Source organism: Oryx dammah, unplaced genomic scaffold (genome assembly GCF_014754425.2).
Source record: "Oryx dammah isolate SB20612 unplaced genomic scaffold, SCBI_Odam_1.1 HiC_scaffold_25, whole genome shotgun sequence".
NCBI lineage: Eukaryota > Metazoa > Chordata > Mammalia > Artiodactyla > Bovidae > Oryx > Oryx dammah.
The window spans coordinates 48,712,763-48,720,454 of record NW_024070209.1 but is presented as its reverse complement, the minus strand read 5'-3'; positions in this window follow the sequence as shown (position 1 = coordinate 48,720,454).

Here is a 7,692-nt window from a genome sequence, read left to right as displayed (position 1 = left end):
GGGATCGAACTCAGGTCTCCTGCATTGATTCTTTACCGTCTGAGTCACTAGGGAAGCCCACCCTCTAAACTTTTAAGAGCCTAGTTATAGGAATGAGCTCTCTGAGCAACTGAAACTAACTCCTGACTTATGCTCTAACCTGTTGAGTCTTTTCCTAGATAAAAGAAGATTAAATAATTAAGCAGTTTAAAAATGACTAAGCTCTTTACCCCCAAAAGCCCCCTTAGCAATCCTGCAGGCAGATCATGCAGGCAAGATAACATCTGAAGATAGAGTCAACCAGTCTGTACACAATGGAGAATGATAGAGAACCCAACGTCCTGCCTAGATGATTCACTGAGATTCTTCCCCCACAGGTCTCCCTTTAAAAACTGTCATGTGGATGTTTGGCAAAAACCGACTGTAAAGCAGATTAATCCTTCAATTAAAAATAAATAAATTTAAAATTTATAAAAAAACTTCATGGCTAAGCAGAGTCTTTGGAGTTGGTCTCTAGACACGAGTCCACCTTCTCCCCAGATCACTCACTTTTCCTTTCTACTGACTCTTCGTACTGCTTGTTCGTGTTAAGTCACTTCAGTTGACTCTTTACGAACCCATGGACTGTAGCCCACCAGGCTCCTCTGTCCATGGGATTCTCCAGGCAAGAATACTGGAGTGGGTTGCCATTGCCTCCTCCAGGGGATCTTCCCGACTCAGGAATCTTGTCTCTTGCTTTGGAAGATGCGTTCTTTACCACTAGCGCCACCTGGGAAGCTTGCCTCTCTAATAATTGGCTTCCATCAGCGAGCAACCAAACCTAGCCTCAATAACAAGACAACCGATCTTTTGTTGAGTAGCCCCTCTGCCCCCGATGGGGGACACCAGATAGGTGCCATAGAAACTTGGAGACAGTCCTTGGCACTCTATAAGAGCCCATTCTCTCCTGCATTCCAAGACTTAGCACCACTCTTGAATCAGTAAGAGCCTGTGTGACTTGCCAGGGATATGCCAAAGCCACTTAACACCTAACCCTGCTTCCTGAAGATCCAGCCGGCAGGGTACAGTTAAAATCACAGGGCAGTATTATTAAGTCATTACAGGAAATATATCTAAGGATAAGGTGCCCCAAAAGCTGGGTTCTTTTGGGCTTCCCTGGTGGTCCAGTGGTTGAGATGTGTTCGATTGCTGGTGTCCAGGGAACACGGGTTCAATCCCTGATCCAGGAAGATTCCACATGCTGTGGGACAGCTGAGCCTGTGAGCCACAACTACAGAAACCCCCATACCATAAAGCTCATGCTTTGCAACAAGAGAAGCCACTGCAGGGGGAAGCCTGAACACAGCAAACAGAGAATAGCCTCTGCTCTCAGCAACCAGAGAAAGCCCACATGCAGCAACAAAAACCTAGTGCAGCCAAAAATAAATAAAAATTAAAAGAAAAAGTTGGGTTTCAGGGCCTTGGGAGCAACTCAGAAACATACACATTCTGTACATGAAAGTACTTTCACCTGTCCTGGTTACACATCTGGGTGCACCAGCAAGATTCCCATTTTGGCAGAGATATCCTCGGCACACGAATAAAAGTATGTTTCAATAAATGTATGTTTAAACTAGCATTTGAAAACCATAAACAGGAATAAAAGTATGTTTCAATAAATGTATGTTTAAACTAGCATTTGAAAACCATAAACAGAAATAAAAGTATGTTTCAATAAATGTATGTTTAAACTAGCATTTGAAAACCATAAACAGGGACTTCCCTAGGGGTCCAGTAGCTGAGACTGCACTCTCATTGCAGGGGGCCCAGGTTTGATCCCTGGTGGGAAACTAGAGCCCACATGCCGTAACTAAGATTTGGTGCAGCCAAATAAATAAGTGAATATTTAAGAAACAAAACAAATTCATTATTTTAGTAATATCTTCCACTTATAGTGGAATTATAGTTGAATTTATCTCTAAGGTTTTGAATACTGTTTGTATGTATGTGCATATATATATGTATATATTTAATCTTGCATTTGTATAGGACTTCAAAAATTTCTGTTGATTTTTCAAAGCAAAGTCCTACAACAACAGTTGGTTGAAGACCAAGTCTGTGGTCCTTCTGGCCTCTCCTTTTCCTCTGTCAGCCAGTCTAGGGGGTGAGGAACAGCCCGCCATGCCTCTTATCACCACCAGGGGTCGTCCTTTGCCGTGGAACAACTGCTCAGGTCCCTACGGCAGGCCGGGACAGGGTAGAGGGCCCTGAGAGCTTTGGTCTTGTGTACACAATCAGATGGCTTTGGCCCAAGGCCCAGCGTTCATCTCCGCTCTAGTCTCAGCTTTTCCGTTGGTAAAGGTGGGGAGAGTGATCTCAGGGATCTCCACACCCATCAAGGAAGGATGTGTGACGGGAGACACATCCGTGAGTGGCAGCTCCAGGTCTCTCCTGAGGGCGAGATTGAAGGCCAGGTCGGTTTTCCATACTCTTTCTGGCTCATCAGTCATGGGCGGAAAGAACAAGGGAGCAATGCCAACAGGAGATGCCTGGCTCTCCAGATAGGAGCTGAAGTAGGAAGCTTAAGTAGGGCCTTTCTATATCTGGCCAAGGAGGGGGTGTGGGTGGGGTTGGGGAATGAGAGGGGTGGAGTGTAGGGAAAGTGGGGGTAGAAATAGATGCCCGGCCTCCACTTATTAAGGTAAATAGAGGAAAGGACCTAGTAGGGTGATGGCAGGGTCAAAGGTACCCAAAGAAGTGTTGTTGGTAACCATTTGCATTTAAAGAAGCAGATATACAGAGAATGGAGAAGGAAATGGCAACCCACTCCAGTATTCTTGCCTGGAGAATCCCATGGACAGAGGAACCTGGTGGGCTGTAGTCTGTAGGGTCACAGAGACTCGGACATGACTGAGCGACTCTGCATCCACGTAAACAGGGAAAGGGCTGCTGGACACTGCGCTGAGCCTAGGCCTGTGGTCGGCGTCCCGTGACAGGAAAGGAGCAAGCCGTGGGCCTTTCAGGGAAGAGATGGAGGCTGTCTGCAGGGAGGGGCGGGGCTTTGAGCAGGCAGTGAAGAGTGAGTAACATTTGAATGTGCAGCTACAGCAAATGTTTTTGAGAGCCTGGTATGTGCCAAGCTGTGGGCCAGGCACTTGGCATTCGGTAATGAACCGGACAGACACAGTTGCTACCCATGTAGAGCTCTTATAGTTGAGTGGGAGTTCACAGTCTAGCCCTGAAACGTACAGATTTGATTACAGTGGGAGCCCCAAGAATGTGTGTGTGGGACACAGTACCCTGGTCTGGGACCCCTTCTGAGAGTCACAGAATCTGTGGCCTGAAGGAAGAGGGAGGCAAGGGGCGGGAGTCGTTCCTGCACAAACCCCAAGTAAGGAGCCTGTTTGAGACTAGAAAGGGATGAACCAAGCCAGGTACCATTACACGTGTTGGCTGCCACCCTGTGTGTGAAAGTGCATCTTAGGCGCTCAGTCATGTCCAACTCTTTGCGACCCCATGGATTGTAGCCTGCCAGGCTCCTCTGTCCTTGGAATTCTCTAGGCAAGAGTACTGGAGTGGGTAGACATCCCCTTCTCCTGAGGATCTTCCTGACCCAGGGATGGAACCCAGGTTTCCTGGGTTGCAGGCAGATTCTTTCCTGTCTGAGCCACCAGGGAAGCCTCCCTGCCCCCACCTTATCCAGGCCTCCTGCTACTGGGACGCCTGCTGGGCTCTCTCACAGGCAGAATCTGGGCAGTGGGTTAATGCATCAAATTTAAGGACAGCTAAAGGAGCTCTGTGATCTGCATGATGAAGAGTTGAGGAGGGAGAAGGCTGGAGTCTGGGCAGAGGGACAAGGTAATCACAACATCTGTGAAGGTTGCCAGTTGCAGAGACAATGAGAGTGGATTCGGGGGAGAGGGGGGTAACAATTCTTGAAGTAGAACATACACATAAGAAAGTCCTTTTTTCTTTCTTTAAATATTTATTTATTTATTTGGCTGTGCCGCGTCTTAGTTGTGGCATGTGGGATCTAGTTCCCTGACCAGGGACCAGACTCGGGCCCCCTGCATTGGGAGTGCAGAGTCTTAGCCACTGGACCACCAGGGAGGTCCCTCTTCCTTTTTTGCTTTATTAAACTGCATTTAAGAGTGTCCTCTCTTCTCCCCACACCCCACCCTGCACTGTGCAGCACGTGGGATCTTAGTTCCCTGACCAGGGATGGACCGCATGCCCCCTTGCAGTGGAAGCTCAGAGTCTTAATCACTGGACAGTCAGGGAGGTCCCTCGAGTGCCCTCCCTCTTTGCCATATTCCGTAAGGACAATGAAGATCTAAATTTCTTCCAAATGAAATTTCCTTAAGTCAACAGGTTGCAGCTGAGGCCACCTGGGGCCCAGTCATGGTGGAACCACAAACAGAAGGTGAGTGAAAGTGCATGCATGTGGGGAAATGGAAAGGCTGGGACTGGAGAGGTAGGTGGGGCTGGAGAGGTAGGTAGGGCTGATCTTACAAGGCAACAGGAAGCCTTTGTCTCCATTCAAGGGGTCAGAGGGTGGGGGAGGGTCGGGCAAGGGTTCCAGGCAGAGCTGGGTCATGACTGAATCTGTTGTGAGTTAGTGATCCAGAACAGGGAAGTGCAGGGTGGGTGGTACAGAGACCTGGCTTTACCCTAGATGCCAGAGAAAGCCAACCTCAGCTTTCAGCCACAACCCTAACTCCTACTGAGTCTGTAGAAAGCTAGTGCTCTGCTCTCTAGAAAAATACCAACTGAACACGGAGTTTTGTATCTACCTTCAGGGAGATGGAGGGAGGGCTGGTCACAAAGCTCTGAAGCTGCGGCAATAAATGAAGGTGCATCAGGGAGGGATAGGGGCCAGAGACTGCTCTTAGGAGGCTGGTGTGTGTGTCATCGGTCAGACTCCATCACGTGTCACAGCTGCCACTAGAGTAAGCTGAGTCAGCAAGCTTGAGAGGGTGGCAGCCAGGAGTGGGGTGAGCGGGTAGGGGAGGACTTCTGCCAGCTTGTGCTAAACCAGCTCCCACATTGCCCTCCTCTCATCAGCCCAGGAAGGCTCCTTCTCTCCCTCCTGCCACCCACCTTCCTGCAAGATTGCCCCTGACCAACTTTAACCCATCTGCAGACAGTTCACTTGGCCTAATGCCTCTTCCTACTCGCTTCTCGGGCTGGTAACTAGACCACCTGTTCAGGTAAAAATATCCTTAGGAATCCTTACGACTCATTCATTCTCCCTTACCCCTCAGAGGTCGTGCTTCCCTCCCCACTTCCCCCTCCCCATCCTCTGCCACCCATGTGGTCCTAACTCGTGGTCAGAAAGTTCTTTCCCTCTTTCTACCCCACCCTCTTCCACTTGCCCTGATGGATTCCTGTTCTCCCTGGAGGAGAAACCTTGTCGTATCACTATGCTTTTGATTTTTCCCACCTGTCCCCCTACTTCCCTGGCTTAAGGGACCTTGGTTGTCCTGTAGTGACCCTCAGAACCTACCCTTGGCCTTGCCCCCCCACTCCAGGGTTGTCCTTCTCCCGGTGCTTCCTCATAGCTGAAATCCAGGTCATCCCTCCCTCCTTTGCTTCCTTCTTTTTATTTTTTGACCTGTATTAACTAATATATATATATATTTTTAATTATTTTTGGCTGGGTTTGTGTTGCTGCACCCTGGCTTTCTCTAGTTGTGGCAAGCAGAGGCTACTCTCTAGTTGCAGTGCACGGGCTTCTCAGTGCAGTGGCTGCTCTTGCTGAGGAGCGTGGGCTCTGGAGCACACAGGCTTCAGTAGTCGCGGTTCCCGGGCTCCAGAGCACAGGCTCAGTAGTTGTGGCACATGGACTTAGTTGCTCTGAGGTATGTGGAATCTTCTTGGACCAGGGATCAAACCTATATCCCCTGCATTGGCTGGTGGACTCTTTTCCTCTGAGTCACCAAGAAAGTCCATTAGTTTTTAAAATTAGAAAGTTAATTAATGCTTGTCATATAAAAGGCCCAAGAAAAATATATAGAAATATAGAGTTATGATAGAAATATAAAGCTATGACACTTATTTCTACCTTGCCTCCTATTCTCATGAGATACCTGGATGCGGCCCTCCCAGTTTGGGACTTCTTGGTATTCCTGTGGTGATCCCAGTGATGCTCCATCTATAAATCAGAGTTCTTCACTGAAAGGAAGAGAAACCAGCCCTACCTAGTTTAGACTGGAAAATAACTTATTAAAAATATTCTGTAGCTGGTTACGTTACCAGAAAGACCAGAGAACGAGCCAGGAACAATGTCCCAAAGGCCATGGCCGAGCTGATCCCGGTCCTGGTTCCACTGGGGTCTCAGCCTCTCTGCCCTCTGGAAAGAGGATATAGCGATCACCCCGTCCCTAGGGTAGATGGCCCTGGGGTGCCAGCTTTGGTTACAAAGCCCAGTGTTGGGGCACCTGGCTGGCAGAATGGCTGCACCCCAGCAGTTAAGGAGGCCAGGGAAAGCCTCATCTGGCTTCTGGGACTGGAGGCAAGAAGTTGCAGCACTGCAGGAGGCAGCCCCCAAAGCAGGAAGCGCTCCACAGCCAGTGGGGATGGCAGATCTTCAGTCTTTAGAGGCAGCATCTCAGCATCTCCTGCTCCATAACCTACACTCTCCCACCCCTGAAACTTCTGACCACAGCCCGCCGACCTATCCTCCATCAGGTCCTCAGAAACCACCCCCTCCTGCTCACAATGCTTCACACATGCTGGGGACCCCAGCCGACCTTGGCCACCCTCCCTGTCTGCTGGCAACACCACCATGGACCTCAGCACCACCTCCTCAGGAAGAGGTGACACTTACTGCACACGTGCTGTGTGTTTCATGAAACTCTCTGGCACTCAGTCGTGTCCAACTCTTTGCGACCCCATGGACTTGCAAGAAGCCTGCCAAGCAAGAATACTGGGGTGGGTCGCCAGTCCCTTCTCTAGGGGATCTTCCCGACCAGGGATTGAACTCGTTTCTTTTACATTGCAGGGAGATTCTTTACCACCGAGCCACCAGGGAAGCCCAATGTGTGTTTCACGTGCTTCATCTTATTCAGCAGAAGCGCCTCCACCACAAGGAATGCCCTGTTCTCATCCCCATTGACACAGAGGACAACTGTAGCCTAGCGAGATGGAGCGTCTCCTGCGGCCTGTCCTCTATCACTGGGAGGGACCTCTGGAGGGCGGGGTCTGTGTCACGTTTCTTCTTTGCTGGCGACCCCTGTGTTCCCAATGAGCTAAAGGCTGACTGTGATTCTAAAGATGTCCTAGGAGTTGCATCTTCTCAGAATGAGAAGCGTTTTTTAGAGCAGCATTTCTTGAACTTGAATGTTCGTAAGCGTCATCTAGGACGCTTGTTTAAAATAATATAGATTCCCACTTCCCTCCTGGAACATCTGATTTTTAAGATCTCAGGGAAGGTCTGGGAACCTAAGACTTGAATAAGTCTTCCAGTGATTCTTGTGATCATGCAAATGGGGGGAACACTGCTCTCCAGAGCTGTTTTTTTTCTTAGGGTGGGTTTAGACTACGTTGCGCCTGAGGATGTTGGATCTCTTATCATTGGAGATCAGCAGCTGAGATCTGGAATATGCAGAGAATCACTGGGAGCTGTGAGAAGACCATAAAATTGACACTCAGAGGCTGCCAGACAGTGGGGCACTGTAACCTTTAAAATGTGAGTTTCCAGCAATTCCATTTCTAGGAATTCATCCCAAAGGA